The sequence below is a fragment of the Ictidomys tridecemlineatus genome, chromosome 7, assembly GCF_052094955.1.
Source record: "Ictidomys tridecemlineatus isolate mIctTri1 chromosome 7, mIctTri1.hap1, whole genome shotgun sequence".
Taxonomy (NCBI): Eukaryota; Metazoa; Chordata; class Mammalia; order Rodentia; family Sciuridae; genus Ictidomys; species Ictidomys tridecemlineatus.
The window spans coordinates 35,424,512-35,434,587 of NC_135483.1; the positions used below are offsets into that span (position 1 = coordinate 35,424,512).

Below are 10,076 nucleotides of genomic sequence, written 5' to 3' on the forward strand. Positions count from 1 at the left end.
GCACTTCTCACTGGGGTAGAAGTTTAGTATCCTGTCTATTCTTCCCACCCTCTGGGGTCAGTCACACAGGATGTAAGATTTATTAAGTTAACACATATTAATGGAGTGCCCACTGTTTGTCTGCCACTGGGTCAAAATGTGGGAACAATGGGACACAAGCCACATTGGATCCTGACCTCAGGAGCTAACAGAGAAGTCAGACATTCAACAAAGCATTAGCTAATGATACCTTTCAAGGTCTGATGTGCAGTTTTTAAATTCATTGCTTCTGAACCCTTCATTTTCATACAAATCCCCTGGGAGCTTGGTAACAGGCAGATTCTGATTCAGCAGGGCTGGGACAGGGCCTGTGGGTCTGTATTTCTGATAGGCTCTCTGCGATGAAGGCTGCAGGTCTGAGGACCGTGCAAGGAGTTGTAACACTTTAAATCTCTTAATACCATCTTGTATCTGTTATCCCATTGTAGACGGCAATTTCTGACAGGAACAAGTGGCATAGATTATCCTCAATGCCTGTGAGAAAATGAAATTCTGAGGCTTGCAGTGGCACATTCAGTCTTGGGACCCCAAGGGGCGGGGGTGGGGGGAGGCCTTGTGCCTTTCATGCTTTATCAAGAGAAGCAGGCTGTGACCAAGGACAGGCGGCTCCCTGATGAACTCCCATAGGCAAGTTTTATCACAGAGCCCTGCCTGCGCCAACCCCAATGTGGGGGTGACGATGTGGATGTGGGGTAATTGCTGCTTGGTCTCCTTCCAGTCCAGGACTTTGATAAGAAAATAGATGTGAATTGGCGGTGCCTCCGAGTGCAGTGAGCTCTTGGGCCAGCACTGAATGACAAGGAAGTCACACTCTCACCTCGCTGAAGGGCAAAACAAGTGAACACTGGATGTTTTCAGCCCCTCTTACTCCACCCATTCCCCTTTAAAAATAAAGGCCTCACCGTCTCCTACAGGGAAAGGAAAATGGGAAGCAGACCTTCCTGGCTTCTTTCCAGTTGGGCAGCTGGAATTCATTGGACACGTTCAGACACTCGCCCTCTCCTGAGATACCCTCCTGGGTAAAGGCTGCCATTTCCTTCAAGAATGCTGTCTTCCCTCTTGGGCCTCCCAGCTCAGGGCTGAGAGGTGCCCTCTCAAAGCCCACCCTTGACCTCTTGTATCCAAGCCCTGCTTCTTGCCCATCCTGAGCTTTCTTGAGTTTACTGATTCCAAGTGTTTTACAGAATTCTTTCTAAAGGCTACACCTCACATCATGTCAAGCATATTAAAAAAACATCCAAGTCTCATGTAGTAAGTATTTAGCCAACGTGAGCAAGTAGTATTTGTTCGTATTTGGGCTGTAAAAAAAAAATGGTAATGACTTTTATAATTCTGCTTTTGAGATAATTCGCCTACAAGGAATACATTCAATTTACAATGGGCTGCGCTTTCTCCACCATCAGTATGCAAACAAAAATCTTTGCAAAGGAAGAAATGCAAGCCTTATTGTTTTTAAGCGTCATGAATTTTTTATGAATTTCCAATTTATGCATGAAATTAGCATGCCATTTTTGTAGGCATTCAATCAAACCTTCTTTAATTTCAGTCGTGTAGTTTTCTCTTCCTACTTTGGAGTTCCTGACAAACAAACATTTCTGTAGGCCCATGAGGGCATTAATGGCTAAACAGGTCTTGAATGAGGGCTGGAGAGGCAGACTAGGAGCAGGGCAATGGCGGCTGTTGCAGGAAGGAATCGTGTTCCAGCTCTAGGAGTCTTTACCACACTTTGCTTCCTTCCAGCATTTTCTTACCTCCAGGGATCCGGTTTCAGCCAAGAATCTGGTTGCCATGGTGATGAAGAATCTCAAACTGGAGAAAACTAGGCAGAATCATCAGGTCCGGGGGCTTTGTTCAAATTGACTAAATTTTCATTACAGAAAGTGTGGTGAGCAGTGGGCAAAAGGAGCGGAATCATGCAGAGCAGTCTGGATGGAAAAAGACCACTGAGTGAGAGGAAAGAGAGTGCATGTGACAGGGAGGTAGTAGATCCAGGGGCCCAGGGCCAAAGCCTCTCTGCAAAGTGATCATATGGCCTTTCAATCCTGGCTCTGCTGCTCCTCAGGGGGTACCCTGGGTGAACAACTTTACATCTCTGTGCCTGTCCTTCATTCATATCACAGACTAATAATAATAATGCCTGCCACCTACAGCTGCTGCAAAGATTAAATGAGCTATTGTAATTTCAGGGCCTTTGCACAAGGCTTGGCACATATTAGATGCTCATGTATTACTAGATTCCTATATATTTATTGTATTTTTTCAAAATAATAGCTATTTTTTTTTTTTTTTTTTACGGATAGCAAATTTCACAGGTCACCAAAATCACTCTCAGTGTCTGCCTTTATATAGGACCATATGAATCCAAGGGAGAGGAAAATGTTTTTTAGGGGTGGCTCCAGTGCATGTTAGGACCCTCAGACAACCACAGCTTTTAACTGCTTACAAAGCCAATAGCAGTTGGGTGTGGTGGCACACATCTGTAATCCCTGAGGCAGGAGGATTGCAAATGCAAAGCCAGCCTCAGCAACTTAGAGAGCCTTAAGCAGCTCAGTAAGACCCTGTCTCTAACTAAACTAAACACACACACAAAAAAAAGGCTGGGGATGTGGCTCAGTGGTTAAGTGCCCCTGAGTTCAATCCCAGGTACAAAAAAAAAAAAAAAAGCCATTAGCAAATAAAATGTCTCCTAAGGAGAAAGAATTAAAAAATGTGCATTGGTAAGCCACCCAAGAAACATCGAGCCCAGTGGGCCTGCAAAGGTTGGGAGGCAGCATGCTTAAAGCAGAAGTGTTGATCATGATTCTCAAACTGGTATGAGTGCTGGAATACCCCTGGAGTCCTCCACTGAATGCTAGAATTCAGCTAGGAAAGGGGAGGCAAAGAAGAAGGACTGGAGAGAACTTTTATGGGCCAGGATTGGAGGTGACAGGTGCTACTTCCATCCCCATTTCATTAGCCAGACTCACTAATATGTCACCTCTGAATAACCAGTGGAGAAATGGGTTGACCCATAGCCTAGAGGCAAACCAGCCAGCTAATGCCACAAAGGATGATTTTAATGCATAGCTAAGTTCAAAAACTGCTCTCCTGGGACAAAGGGGAAAAAAATCGAAGTTACCAAAACTAAAGAAAGAAACAGACGAAGGAAACCAAATAATAACATTCTAGTGGAACTAGTGGCCGGGGACTCCCAGGTGCTAACACATACACCCACTGAAATGTCACAGATGAGGCGCCCCCGGCTCTCACTTGCCCTTCCAAGTTCTCAGGCACCTCATCCAGCCTCCTCCTTCCCCACCCAAACCACTCTGGTCTGCCAAGTGCTTACTTATGGGGTTTCGACTCCTTCACCCTTGAATCCCAAGTGCCTGACAAAGCATTTTTGAAGCAAAGTAGTAATTGTTGTGTGAACTCAGTTGAATTCAATTAAATAGGGACCAAATAGAAGAGAAGAAAATGAGACTTAGAGAAGTAAAATTTGCAGGGGGGTGGTGATTACAAGATATTGCCTCTTGGTGGCTGGGTGACCTAAACTTTCAATGCCTCTATTTCCTTGTTTGTGAGTCAGGTTTATCAACCTCCAATGTTTGGGGGGAGGGTTCAGTGAGTCAACATCTCCAAATGTGCTTAGAAGAGGGCCTCACTCACCCTAAGTTCCGGGCAAGTATTGTTGCTATTTTTGTTAGTTAGAACAATAAGAAACCCCACCACTGAAAGGAGATGAGGGCAGAAATGAGCAATCACAACAAGAGAGGCCCATCTGCCCACAGAACAGCGGGGGGGAGGAGATGACGGAGACAGGTAAGTTTACCCATGTACCATAGCAGGGGGCACTTCAAACATCAGAGGGTGACACTGAACTTTTTACAGAGCAAACAGAACATCATGGAACATCACAGTGCTGGCCCTGCAGGAAATGGGCCTTCAGGAGTCCCACGGTGCCAGTTGAGGCGATGTTTAGGGGGAAATGTGATGTGTGTGTTGGTGGCAGGGAGGCCAAAGGGAAAGGGTGTGGGTGGTGTGTTGGTGGGGAAAAGGCATAGAAAGAATAGAAATTTCTTTCTTGGGTTATCAGAGATTTACTTGATAATATTTGACACTGCCTTTTGGCAAGGGGTGATTGCTTTGTTGCATTAAAATTTCCATAATTCGAAAGATTTATTATAGTAGCTGCATTGATGAGATTTCAAAGATTTGGAGAAGACAAATATACTTTAGGGGAGTAAAAAAAAAAAAAAATCCGGAAGCCCTACAGGATGAGACTCAGAGACAATGCAATGAATTTCTGCTCAGCTGTTCGAGGTTTAGGTCTATTTGTCATGAAAATGAAACAAAGACCACTTCTGATGACACCAAGACTCGGTGTCCAATTTATGGATAACCTGGACACTACTGGCTCTTTCTCCAATCATTAGCCCCTCTCAGAAGTTGGTCATAAGATGAGGGACAAGAGGCGATGCCAAAATGTGATAAGAGTAAAGGAAATCATTCCAGTCTGCTTTCCAAAAGAACCCGGGCGACCCGTGGGCTCTGGGAACCCAAGGATACTTTCTTTCCATAGTTGAGTCCCTCTATGTGGCAATAACTCCGTGTTCATGGAACACAGCGTCCAGGTGCTTGTTCAGTTTCCTTTGAGACCAAGCTGGTCATTTGTGAAGTGGGTGCGACCATTGAGAGAACAATCCATGGTTAGAGTCTGTCTGGCTGATTTTCTCCTACCTCTTGGCGGTCATCAATAATTCTATAGTCAGATGATTGGCCCTGGTGATGGAGGTTTTGATTATTATTACAGCACACCATCCTGAGGCTGTCTTCTGTCATTTACCCTTTATGATTTAAAGTTACCTTAGAATTCTATCAGTCTGAGCTGGGGTTGTAACTCAGTGGTAGAGCACTTGCCTAGCATGTGTGAGGCACTGGGTTCAATTCTCAGCACCATATATAAATAAATAAATAAATAAAAGGTCTAACAATAAGTAAAAAAAAAATAAAAATAAAGAAATCTAGGGGTCTGAGGAGAGGGTCTGAAAGTTGGGGAAGGGGAGTGTAGGGGTACCTTGGAGAGGGGTGAAAGGGAGGCCAGAGTTGCCCAAATCCAGCCCAACATCTCCACTTAAACTCCCTCTGCGTCTCTCCACTCCCTGTGGAATGACATTGGCCTTGTTCACTATGCATTCAACCCCCTGAGAATTCCACCCCATCTTTTGCTGTTTCCTGTTCATTACCTGGAAATCCCTCTGGTCTTATTCCATTCCCTGGAACATTCTAAGCTCTGCACCACTTTTTCCTAGCCTCCCTCTGGAAATTCCTTCCTGCTGCCCATTACAGAACCAACTCTTCAATCCTCTTTTTCAGAGAGGAGGGAGCATTTCCACCCCCAAGTGGGATCTTGCTGTCTTGGTAGCCATTGCACCCTGACAGCCAGCATCTCTACTAGGTACATCTCCAGGCAAGCAGATGTTGAATAAATAAGCTTGTTCCATTGCTAACTGGCAAGCCCCACAGTTTGGTTCCCGGTAGGATCAGGCTATGTGAGTGGGCTGAGTTTCTATACAAGTCTCCCTACTAGGTTCCAGTTTGGGTGAAACTATCTTTGTGGGCACGAATGACTGTACTTGAATCACATCCCCAATTACCCAGCTATGGGCCACGTGGGCCAGGTCCACGGAAGAATCTCAGCCTACGCTCACTGTTCTTTCCTTCAGCCTTAGGGACAACAGGAACCACCCCATCAGAAACCCCAACACAACAAAAGGACAAACAAACCCAAAATCCAAACGGATCTCGGGTAAGACATCTAACACTCAGCTAGGAGTAAGCCTTGTGAAGAGAGAATCCATGAAGGGTACTGCTCACGTGGTTTGAGTCATTCCGAGTACTGGAATTTTTATGTTTTAAATTTTCATATACATAAATTATACAAAAATAAGAATATGTGTGATTTCACGGTGATTATTTCTGAGAGACAAGGAGTAAAGGTAGTTTTCATTCTTTCTCTTAATTGAATTTTCTGAAGTTTCTTCAATAAATATGCTTTAATTTTGGAAGAAGGGGAAAAAAAGCAACTATGTATGTGGTATGTGCCTGTAATCCCAGCTGCTCAGGAGGTTGAGGCAGGAGGATCAAAAATTGGAGGTCAATTTGGGCAACTCAGTGAAACACTGTTCAAAAATAAAAGGTAAGCCCTCACTCACCCCTGATGGCCTGCCTCACTGAGAGCATAATGTCAATGCCCCTTAGAAATACTTTGACTACCCACAGTCCATTGTCAGATGACACCAGTGTCCAGGGCAGTGGCTCAGGCTTATGCTAAAGGCATAAAATTTGGTGCAGATTCCTGAGCCTTCATGCTTCAAGGTGTAGAACTTTTAGCTAATATTGTAGTCATTACAATGGAACCAAAGGGAAGAACAGCAATTATTGAGCAGAGTTGGAGAGGTCCCAGAGTAACAAAAGATGGTGTGACTATTGCAAAGTCAATTAACTAAAGAACAAATACAAAAACGTTGTAACTAAATTTGTTGCTGGTAACCAATGAAAAGGCTGGGGATGGCACCACTACTGTGATTGTACTAGCAGACTCTCTTGCCAAGGAAAGCTTCAATGTGCTAATCCTGTGGAGATCAAGAAAGGTGTGAGATTAGCTATGGGTGTAGCCATTACTGAATTTAAGAAGCAGTTTAGCCAGGCGCAGTGATGCACACCTATAATCCCAGAAACTTGGGAGACTGAGGCAGGAGGATCTCGAGTTCAAAGCCAGTCTGCCTCAGCAACAGTGAGGCCCTAAGCAACTCAGTAGACCTTGTCTCGAATACAATACAAAAAAAAAAAAAAAGGCTGGGGGTGTAGCTCAGTGGTTGAGTGCCCGGAAGTTCAATCCCTGATACCACGCACACACATACCAAAGGGGGGGGCAGGGAAGAAGCTGTCTAAACCTGTGACAATCCCTAAAGAAATGGCTCAAATTGCCACAATTACCTGCAAATGGAGACCAAAAAATTGGCAATATCATTTCTGATGCATCAAAGAAGGTCAGAAGAAAGGCTGTCATCACAGTTAGGAGTGGAAAAACACTAAATGATGAATACGAAATTGCAGGAGGCATGATGTTGGATCAAGGCTCTATTTCTCCCCATTGCATGAATATATCAAAAGATCTTAAAGTGTGAATTCTAGGATGCCTATGTTCTAATTGAGCAAAAAGAAAATTTCTCATGTCCAGGCCACTGTACCTGCCCTTGAAATTACCAATCCTCACTGCAAACCCTTGGTCATAATTGCTTAAGATATTGAAGCTCTAAGTATATATGTTTTGAATAGGCTAAAAGTTTGTCTTCAAATTGCGACAAAGTTCCAGTTTTGGGTAAAAATAGAACCAACTTAAAGATGTGGCTATTGCCACTGTTGGTGCAATGTTTGGAGAAGATATTGAAGATGTTCAACTTCAGGACTTAGGAATGAGTTGGAGAGGTCATTGTCACCAAAGATGATGCCATGCTCTTGAAAGGAAAAGGTGACAAAGCTGAAATTGAAAGAAATTCAAGAAATCACTCAGCAATTAGAAATCACACCTAGTGAATTTGAAAGGGAAAAAATGAATGATCAACTAGCAAAATCTTCAAATGGATTAGCTGTGATGCAGATTGTGGGGACAAGAGTTGTCTGAAGTGAATGAAAAGAAAGACAGATTTGCAGATGCCCTCAGTGATCCAGAGCTGCTTTTGAAGAAGGCATTGTTCTGGATGGGGGTTGTACTCTGCTTCAGGGATTTCCAGGCTTGGACTCCCTGACTCCAGCTAATGAAGATTAAAAAAAAATGGTATAGAAATTACTAAAAGAACACTCAAAATTCTTGCAATAACCATAGCTAAGAATGCAGGTGTTGAAGGATCACTGATCAACATTTTGCAAAGTTCCTCAAAAGTTAAATACAGTGCTATGCTTGGAGATTTTGTGAGTGTGGGGAAAAAAATTATTGATCCAACAAATGTTATGAAAACTGTTTTATTGAATGCTGTTGGAGTGGGTGAGTTGGAGATATAGCTCAGTTGATAGAGTGCTTGCCTCACATGAACAAGACCCTTGAGTTCAATCCCTAGCAACACACACACACATACACACACACACACACACACACAAATTCAATGTTGTTGGGGTGACTTCTCTGTTAACTACAGTAGACACTATAGTCACAGAAATACCTAAGAAGACAGAAATACCTGGAATGGGCATGATGGGAGGTGACATGTACTAATTCTCAGAATAGCGCTTTACCCATTATTAGCAAACGGTGACAGGAAGCTCTAGGAGGGTTCCACATCAATAGCTTCAGAGAAGTCAGTTAAAGAAAATGACCAAAGAAAAGATCATTATATATAAAAAATATATATATATATATCATTTAAAAAACAGGCTGGGGATGTGGCTCAGTGGTAAACCACGCTGGGTTCAATCCCTGATTAAGAAGAAAAAAAAATCCATATTTAAAAAATGCAAGAAAATATTACGTATATGTAATATATATAATATTTGGTGTTTAAGAAAATCACTATCACTCTCAGATACAGGATTCAGTTGACAGTTTATAATGGTTTACTGCTGTCATTGTCCATACCTACAGATAATTTTTATTGAATAAGAAGACATCTGTGCATTTCTGATATGGGGTTCAAGAGCCACGTATCAATGTACTACTTTCAACTTAAATCACAGGTATTCCTACTAAACGACGATAAAATGTGGACGTTGGACCTCAAATTTTCCAGAGTACTCAAAAACTTTACAATACTATGTGCTAAAAGCAGAATTTTAGTGCTTGCTTGTCCCCAGATGAGACGCACAGAAGCAGCTTTTCTGAGGAAAATAGCTGTATACAAAGTAGAGAAATATTCAATTATATGGCAACCTTTGTATAATAAAGATTTGTTTAAAGTTAAAATGAATGAATGAATAAATAAAAGGGTCTTGGGGTTAGACCTCAATGCTTGCCTATCATGCACAAGGCCATGTTATTTCAAACCTCAGTACTGAAAATAAATAAATAAATATATATATATATATATTGCAATACTGAGGATTGAATCCAAGGCCTCATACATGCTTAAGTAAGTGTCCTACTACTGAGCTATACCCCTCCAACTCAATATTTGAAAATAATATGTTCCCATCAAAGAAAAAATATTGCAAAATACAGTAGAGTTACAAAGAAGGAAAAATTGTTTAAATCAATTACTATTTACATTTTGAGTTTTTAAAAAAATGCAGCTTTTTTTAAAGTGAACTACTTTGTCTTATTTAACCTAGTTATAATCATATTACATATACATAATATTTTCTTACATTTTTTAAATATGGATTTTTTTTCTCCTTAACCAGGGATTGAACCCAGCGTGGTTTACCACTGAGCCACATCCCCAGCCTGTTTTTTACATTTTATTTAGAGATAGGGTCTCACTGAGTTGGTTAGGGCCTCTCTAACCAGCTGGATTTGAACTCACAATTCTCCTTTCTCAGCCTCTGGAGCATCTGGGATTCCAGATATGTGCCACCGCATCTGGCTTTCCGTGTTCTTAGTCTGCACATTATTTCCACAAAAATAATATTCTATCTAGTGAAATATTTCAGCTCAACTTCTACTGTGTCCTCAATAGGGAACATATATGTTTATGGTTATGAGCTGCCATTGGCGTGCTGTGCCATAGAGTTTAGATTTCATTCCGAGGGCAATGGGCAATTCCTGACTATAAGCAGGTGAGTGAACATCATCAAGTCTCCTTATGGAAAGACCTTCTGGCCCAATGTGGAAAATAAATTGGCTAAGGTAAGGCTGAAAATGGGAGAACAAGGGAGCCAACTCCTATTTCACAGAAATCCACAGTTCCAGTTCTTTCCTTCACTTTGCATGGTATTGTGAAGTTTTTTGAGCATCTGTAAAATGGAGACATTGAGGCCCAATGTCTCCATTTTACAGATGCTCAAACAAGGCTCAGAGCATTTAGGTGACTTCTCTCAGATGTAAAGATTAATAGAAAATGACA

The 10,076-nt window shown here is 42.1% G+C and overlaps 1 pseudogene; it reads left to right on the top strand.

Annotated features, from left to right (window-relative positions):
- The first annotated feature begins 3,827 nt into the window (after positions 1-3,827).
- LOC101974237 (60 kDa heat shock protein, mitochondrial-like) lies at positions 3,828-8,293 on the top strand (annotated as a pseudogene).
- Positions 8,294-10,076: the final 1,783 nt, after the last annotated feature.